The following is an 8,930-nucleotide window of genomic DNA, read 5'->3' on the forward strand; positions in this document are numbered from 1 at the left end:
AGGCCTTCTCACTGACTCTCACACTCAGAGGGTCTGGATGAGTCCCATGCTGGCCTGCCAGCTGTCGGTCTGGGGTCGAAATGCTCCCCCTTGTTCAGAAGATCAGCTGTCTCTGCTGGTATTGCCAGTCCAGTCTTTGCCAATTTGCTCTTTGTTCATCTCCTTATATCACTGGGATCCATGGGTTCAGTTCAATGTTTAACTGTAGGTGTTTGCTTCTGCTTCCATCAGTCATTGGATGATAGTTCTAGGATGGCTATAGACATCAAGTTCATTATCCGGAATAGGCATTTAAGGTGGTCTCTCTACTATTGCTGAGCTTGCCAGTTGGTGTCATCCCTTTTGATCACTAGAGGTCTCACTGGTGCCAGATCTGTCTTCTAACCTATGACTCCCTCTTCTACCTATTCTATCCCCCACTCAACCTTTCTGGTCTCCCATGACCTACTCTCTCTTCCTCTTCTCCCCCTCTCTTCTTCCCAGCTCCTCCTCCCCCACCACCCTTCTCCTTGTTTCTAATCTATCCAGAAGATATTGACACATTCCTCTTCTCTGGGGTACCATGCATATCTCTCTTAGGTTCTTTCCTGTTTCCCAGACTCTCTGTCAGTGGAAGTGCAGACTGGCAGTATCCTGATCCATATCTAAAATCCATTTATGAATGAGTACATACCATGTATGTCTTTTCATGACTGGGATGCCTCACTCAGGATGGTTTCTTCTAGTGCCATCCATTTACCTGTGAATTTCAACATTCCATTGTTTTTTTTTCTGCTGAAGATTACTCCATTATGTAAATGTACCACATTTTCTCCATCCACTCTTCATTAGAGGGGCATCTAGGTTGCTTACAAGTTCTGGCTATTACAAATAATGCTGCTATGAACATAGTGGATCAGATGTCCTTGTTGTATGAATTTGCTTCTTTTGGATATATGTCTAAGAGTGGAATTGCTGGGTCGTGTGGTAGGCTGATTCCCATTTTCCTAAGGAATCTCCATACTGATTTCCAAAGTGAGTGTACGAGTTCATACTCCCACCAGCAGTGGAGGAGTGTTCCTCTCTCTCCACATCCTCTCCAGCATAAATTTTTGATTTTAGCCATTTTGACAGGAGTAAGATGGTATCTCAAAGTTGTTTTGATTTGCATTTCCCTGATGGTTAAGGATGTTGAACACTTTCTTAAGTGTCTCTTGGCCATTTTAGCCTCCTCTATTGAAAATTCTGTATGTAGTTCTGTACCCTACCTTTTAATTGGATCCTTTGTTGTTTTGCAGACTTGCTTCTTGAGTTATTTGTAAATTTTGGAGATCAGCCCTCTGTCAGATGTGGGGTTAGTGAATATCTTTTCCTATTCCGTGGACTGACTTTTTGTCTTGTTAACAGTGTCATTTGCCTTACAGAAGCTTCTTAGTTTCAGGAGGTCCCATTTGTTAATTGTTGATCTCAGTGTCTGTGCTACTGGTGTTATGCTCAGGAAGCAGTCTCCTGCACCGATTCGTTGAAGAGTATCTCCCACTTTCTGTTCTAAGAGTTTCAGTGTGGTTGGATTTATGTTAAGGTCTTTGATCCATTTGGACTTAAGTTTTGTGCAAGGCAATAGACATGGATCTATCTTCTGTCTTCTGCATGCCAATACCCAGATATGCCAGCACCATTTTTTGGAGATGCTTTCTTTTTTGTCATTGTATAGTTTTAGATTCTTTATCAAAAATAAAGTGTTCATAGGTATGTGGGTTAAAATCAGAGCTTTCAATTCCATTCCATTGGACTATGTGTCTATTTCTGTGCCAATACCATGCAGTTTCAGGACCATAGCTATATAATAGAGCTTGAATTCAGGTATGGTGTTGCCTCCTGAAGTTTCTTTATTGTATAGGGTTGTTTTGGCTATCCTGGGCCTTTTGTAAAGGGTGATATTTCTCTGATTTTGTTCTCAGCCACTTTATCATTTGTATATAATAGGGCCACTGATTTTTTTGAGTTTACCTTGTAGCCTGCCACTTTGCTGAAGGTGTTTTTCAGCTTCTAGGAGTTCCCTTGCAGAGTTTTTCAGGTCACTTATGTAAACTATCATATCATCCGCAAATAGTGAAAGCTTGACTTATTCTTTTCCTATTTGTATCCCCTTGATCTTCTTTTGTTTTCTTATTGCTCTAGCTAGAACTTCAAGTACAATAGTGAAGAGATATGGAGAGAGTGGACAGACTTGTTTTGTTCCTGATTTTAGAGGGATTGTGTTGTGTTTCTCTTCATTTACTTTGTTGTTAGCTGTTGGGTTACTGTATATTGCTTTTATTATATTCAGGTATGTGCCTGTTATCCCTGATCTCTCTAGGACCTTTATCATGAAGGGGTGCTGGATTTTGTCAAAAGCTTTTTCAGCATCTAGTGAGGTGATCATGTGGTTTTTCTTTCGTAATTTGTTTATATGGTGGGTTAAATTGATAGATTTTCTAACGTTGAACCATCCCTGCATTCCTGGAATGAAGCCTACTTGATCATGGTGGATGATTTTTCTGATGTGTACTTGAATCTGATTTGCTATTATTTTATTGAATATTTTTGCTTCGATGTTCGTGAGGGAAATTGGTCTATAGTTTTCATTATTAGTTGTGTATTTGTTTGACTTGGTTAGCAAGGTAATTGTATCTTCATAAAAACAGTTTGGCAGTGAGCCTCCTGCTTTTACTGTGTGTAATACTTTGAGGAGCATTGGGATTAGCTCTTCTTTTAATTTCTGGTAGAATTCTGCACTGAAGCCATCTGGGCCTGTGCTTTTTTTGGTTGGGAGAATTTTGATGACTGCTTCTATTTCATTAAGGGTTATAGTTTTTTTTAGATTGTTTATCTGTTCTTGATTTAATTTTGGCAAGTGATATCTATCTAGGAATTTGTCCACTTCCTTTAAATTTTTGAATTTTGTGGAATACAGATTTTCAAAATATGCCCTGATGATTCCCTGGATTTCCTCAATGTCCATTGTTATGTCCCCATTTGCATTTCTGATTTTGGTGCCGAGAAGAAGGTATATCCCTTTGTGTTTGGGTGGAATGTTCTATAGATATCGGTTAAACCCAGTTGGGTTATAACTTCTATTAGTTCTTTTGTTTCTTTGTTAAGTTTCTGTCTGGAGGGCTGTCTAGCAGTGAGAGCAGAATATTGAAGTCTCCTTCTAATAGTGTGTGAGATTTTATGTGCAATTTGAGCATTAGTAATAAATCATTCATGAATGTGGGTGCCTTTGTATTTGGGGCATAGATGTTCAAATTGAGACTTCATCTTGATGGACTTTTCCTTTGATGAATATGAAATGTCCTTCTTCATTTCTTTTGATTCATTTATTTTGAAGTCTAGTTTGTTAGATATTAGGATTGCTACACCCACTTGTTTCTTGGGTCTGTTTGATTGGAAAATCTTTTCCCAACCCTTTACTCTGAGATAATGTCTGTCTTTGACATTGAGATGTGCTTCTTGTATGCAGCAGAAGGATGGGTTCTATTTTCGTATCCATTCTGCTAGTCTGTGTCTTTTTATAGGCAAGTTGAGACCATTGACTTTGAGGGATATTAATGACCATTAATTGATGATTCTTGTTTGTGCTTGTTTTATTGGTAGTGGAGTTATTGTGTGTAAGATCTCTTCCCTTTTTCTTTTGGTGTTTGGTAAAGTGTGATTATCTATTGCGTGTGTATTTGTGAGTGTAGTTATCTTCGTTGGGTCTAGGTTTTTCTTCCAGAACTTTCTGTAGAGCTGGATTCATGGATACTTATTGTTTAAATCTGTTTTTGTCATAGAATATTTTGTTTTCTCTATCTATGTTAATTGAAAGCTTTGCTGGATATAGTAGTCTGGGCTGGCATCCTTGTTCCCTTAGCATTTGTAGGACATCTGTCCAATATCTTCTAGATTTCATAGTTTCCATTGAGAAGACAGGTGTAATTTGTATAGGTCTGCCTTTATATGTTACTTGGGCTTTTTCTTTAGCTGATCTTAATATTTTCTCTTTATTCTGTAGGTTTGATGTTTTGATTAGGATATGGTGAGGTGACTTCTTTTTCTGGTCCAGCTTATTTGGTGTTCTGTAAGATTCTTGTATTTTCCTAGGGATATCCATCTTTAGGTTAGGGAAGTGTTCTTCTATGATTTTGTTGAATATCTTTTCTGTACCTTTGAGCTGTATTTTTCACCATCTTCTATAACTATTATTCTCATGTTTGGCTTATTCACGGTGTCCCATATTTCCTGGATATTTTGTGTTACGGATTTGTAGTTTTTGAGATTTTCTTTGATTTATCTCTGTATATCCTCTAATGGGTCTTCAACACATGACATTCTCTCTTCTTTCTCTTGTATTCTATTTGTGATACTTGCATCTGTAGTTCCTGATCATTTACCCAGCTTTTCTATTTCCAGCATTCCCTTGTTCTGTGTTTTCTTCTTTGTTTCTATTTCAGCTTTCAATCCTTCAACTGTTTGAGTTGTTTCATTCAAATGTTTGGTTGTTTTTTCTTGGTACTTTTTAGATACTTTGAGAGATTTGTTTATTAATTGATTTTTTTGGTTTGCCTTTTCCCCCATTTCATGGATTTTTTCGTTTGTTTTTTCTTCTATATCTTTAAGGGATTTCCTCATTTCCTCTTTGAGGGTCTCCATCATGTTCATGAAATTATTTTAATGCCTGTCTCCTCTGCTTTGTCTATGTAGTGCTTTCTGGTCTTGCTGGCGTTGGGTCTCTAGATTCTCCTGGAGTCATGCTGGTCTTTCTATTGTTGAGTGAGCTCTTATTCTGTCTTCTTCCAGTGAGTGCAGGTGGGATCTTTCTTTCTCCACTGGGCTCCTTCTTTTACGAAGCTGAAGCTGGGGATGCTGAAGCTGATGCTGGGGTCGCCAGAGTTTGGAGTCTGGAAGGGCTGTTGCCTTTCCTATGTGACTGGGTCTTTTGGATGCCAGGAGAGGGCCCCAGAAGATTGAGGGAATGGGTGATGGGCGGGGGATGGAGAGTGGCCCCGGGGAGACCCAAGCTCACATGAAGATGGGGTCGCTGGAGATTAGGGCCTGGAAGGGCTGACCTCTTTTTATCTATATTAAATTAAATGAGAAACAAGCTTTCTTCCCAGTTCCATCTTGTTCCCCTCCTCACTGACACCACCACACCAACCAACCCTGCCCCTCAACCAATTCCCACTTTGCTCCTCAGCGAGGGTTATGCTCTCCATATAGGATCTTCAGAGCCTGTCATTTCATCCAGGGCCTGGCCTAGGCCCTCCTCCATGTGCCCAGACTGAGAGAACCTCACTCTATTTGGGATATGTAACCAACATCCACTTGTATGCCAGGGATAAATACTGATGTACTACCCAAGGTCCCATAGATTGCCTAGGCCTTCTCACTGACACCCACATTCACTGGGTCTCGTTTAGTCCTATGCTGGCCTCTCAGCCATCAGTCTGGACTTCAAGAGCTCCCCCTTGTTCAATTTTGATGTCTCTGTGGGTTTCACCAGCCCACACTTGCTCAACACTCCTCAGTCTCTGCAAATGGATTCCACGAGTTCATATCAGTATTTAGCTGTGGGTGTCTGCCTCTGTTTCCATCAGCCACAGGATGAAGGTTCTAGGATGTCATATGTGGTACTAGACAAACTCATTATCAGGGAAGGTCATTTAACCTAGCCTCACCACTATTGCTTAGTTTGCCACTTGGTGTCATATTTGTAGATAAGTGGAAATCTCACTAGTGCCAGATCTCTCCTGATACCTATAATGTTTCCCTCTTTTATGTTATCTCACTTCCTGCTATCCTTTATCCCCCCACTCAACACTTCTAGTCTCCCATGTCATTCTCTCCCCTCCTTTTCTCCTTCTCTCTTTTTCCCAGCTTCCTCTCCCCTCTCCCATGCTCTCAATCATCTCATGAGATATTGCCCCATTCCCCTTTCCTGGGGTACCATTTATATCTCTCTTATGGTCCTCCCTGTTTCCCTTACACACTGGCAGTGGGATTGTAGGCTGGCACTCCACTGATCCATGTCTAAAATCCATATATGAGTGAGTACATACCATGTATGTCTTTTTGTGACTGGGTTGCCTCACTCAGGATGTTTTCTTCTAGTGCTATCTATTTGCCTGCAAATTTCAAGATCCATTGTTTTTGTCCACTGAGTAGCACTCCAGTGTATAAATGCACCACATTTTCTCTACCCACTCTTCAGTTTAGGAGCATCAAGTTTGCTTCCGTTTTCTGGCTATTACAAAGAATGCTGCTATGAACATAATGAAATAGGTGTCATTGTTCTATGAATGTTCATCTTTCGGGTATATAGTAAGAGTGGATTGCTGGGTGTTGTGGCAGAATGATTTCCATTTCCTGAGGTATATCCCCACTGATTTCCACAGTGACTGGATAAGATGACATTCCCATCAGCAGAGGAGGAATGTTCCTGTCTATAACCTCTCTATCTTAAACTGTCATTGGTGTTTTTGATTTTAGCCATTCTGACAGGAGTAAGATGGTATCTCAGAATTATTTTGATTTATATTTCCCTAATGGATGATGATGTTGAGCACCTTCTTAAGTGTCTTTCAGACATTTTAGACTCCCCTATTGAGAATTATCTATTTACATTTGTACTCCAATATTTAATTGCATTATTTGATGTTTTGGAGACTTGCGTTTTGAGTTCTTTGTAAATTTTCAAGATCAGCTCTCTATCAGATGTGGGGTTAGTGAGTATCTTTTCTTGTTGACTATGTCCTTTGCCTTACAAATGCTTCTCAGTTTCTGGAGGTCCAATTCATTAATTGTCGATCTCAGTGTCTGTGCTACTGGTGTTAATTTCAGGAAGTAGTCTTCTATACCATTCCTTCAAGGGTACCTCCCACTTTATCTTCTAAGAGTTCAGGTTTTCAAAGTATGACCTAATTATTCTTGGAGAGGTCAGGGATAACAGGAACATGCCTAAACTTAATAAAAACTATATACAGTAAACCAACAGCCAATATCAAACTAAATGGACAGAAACTCAACATGATTCTGCTAAAATCAGGAACAAGATAAGGCTTCCACACTCTCAATACCTTTTCAATATTGTACTTGAAGGTCTAGCTAGAACAATAGGACAACAAAAGGAGATCAAAGTAATACAAATTGGAAAGGAAGGGATAAAACTTTCACTATTTGCAGATGATAGTTTACATAAGTGATCCAAAAAACTCTACCAGAGAATTACTACAGCTGATAAATACTTTCAGCAAAGTGGCAGGATACAAGATCACCTGAAGAAAATCAGTAGCCCTACTGTATAAGACTATAAAATGGTTGAGAAAGAAATGATAGAAATATCATCCTTTACAATTGTCACAAACAACATAAAATACCTTGGGGTAATGCTAACCAAACAAGTGAAAGTCCTGTACCTCAAGAATGTTTAGTCTTTAAAGAAGGAAAGTAAAGAAGATAGCAGAAAATGGAAAGATCTCCCATGCTCTTGGATAGGTAGGATCGAAAAATTAGAAATGGCAGTCTTGCCAAAAGCAATCCACAGATTCAATGCAATCCCCATTAAAATACCAACACAATTCTTCACAGAACTAGAAGAACAATAATCAACTTTTATGGAAAAACAAAAGACCAAGGATAGCCAAAAGAACCCTGTACAATCAAGGAAATTCCAGAGGCATCAGCATTCTTGACTTCAAGCTCCATTATAGAACTATAGTCCTGAAAACAGCTTGGTATTGGCACAAAAATAGACAGGTAGACCAATGGATCGAATTGAACACCCTAATATTAATCCATACATGTATGAACATCTACTTTTTTACAAAGAGGCAAAAAATATAAAATGGAAAAAAAACAGCTGGAATAATTGGATGCTGGAATGTAGAAGAATTTGGGTAGATTAATGTATATCTCTATGCAGAAAACTAAATTCCAAATGGAACAAAGAGCTCAACATAAATCCAGCCACACTGAACCTCTTAGAAGAGAAAGTGGGTGGTACCCTTGAACGAATTGGTACAGGAGAATGCTTCCTGAATATAATACCATTAGCACAGACACTGAGGTCAACAATTATTTCATGGGACCTCCTTAAACTTAGAAGCTTCAGTAAGGAAAAGGACACAGTCAACAAGGCAAAAAAGCAGCCCACAGAATGGGAAATATATTCACTAATCCCACATCTGACAGAGGGCCGATCTCCAAAATTTACAAAGAACTCAATAAGCAAGTTTCCAAATACCAAAGGATCAAATCAAAAAGTGGGCTACCGCACTACATAGAGAATTCTCAATAGAGGAGTCTAATATGGCTAAGAGTCAATTGAGAAAGTGCTCAACATCCCTCGCCATCAGGGAATGCAAATCAAAACAACTTTGAGATACCATCTTACTCCAGTCAGAATAGCTACAATCAAAAACACCAATGACAGTTTATTCTGGAGAGGTTGTGGTGAAAGGGGAACACTCTACCACTGCTAGTGTGATTGCCAACTTGTACAGCCACTATGGAAATCAGTATCGAGATTCCTCAGAAAAATGGGAATAAGCCTACCACAAGATCCACCAATTTCACTCTTAGGCATATATCCAAAAGATGCAAATTCATATAACAAGGACATCTGCTCCACTATGTTCATAGCAGCATTCTCAGTAATAGCCAGGACATGGAAGCAACCTAGATGCCCCTCAACCGAAGAGTGGATAGAGAAAATGTGGTACATTTACACAATGAAGTACTATTCAGCAGAAAAAACAATGGAATATTGAAATTTGCAGGCAAATGGATGGCACTAGAAGAAACCATCCTGAGTGAGGTAACCCAGTCATAAAAAGACAAACATGGTATGTACTCTCTCATATATAGATTTCAGACATAGATTTGGGGAGTGACAGCCTACAATCCCATGGCCAGAAAGTCTCGGAAAC

This window comes from Mesocricetus auratus, unplaced genomic scaffold, assembly GCF_017639785.1.
Source record: "Mesocricetus auratus isolate SY011 unplaced genomic scaffold, BCM_Maur_2.0 Super-Scaffold_100013, whole genome shotgun sequence".
Taxonomy (NCBI): Eukaryota; Metazoa; Chordata; class Mammalia; order Rodentia; family Cricetidae; genus Mesocricetus; species Mesocricetus auratus.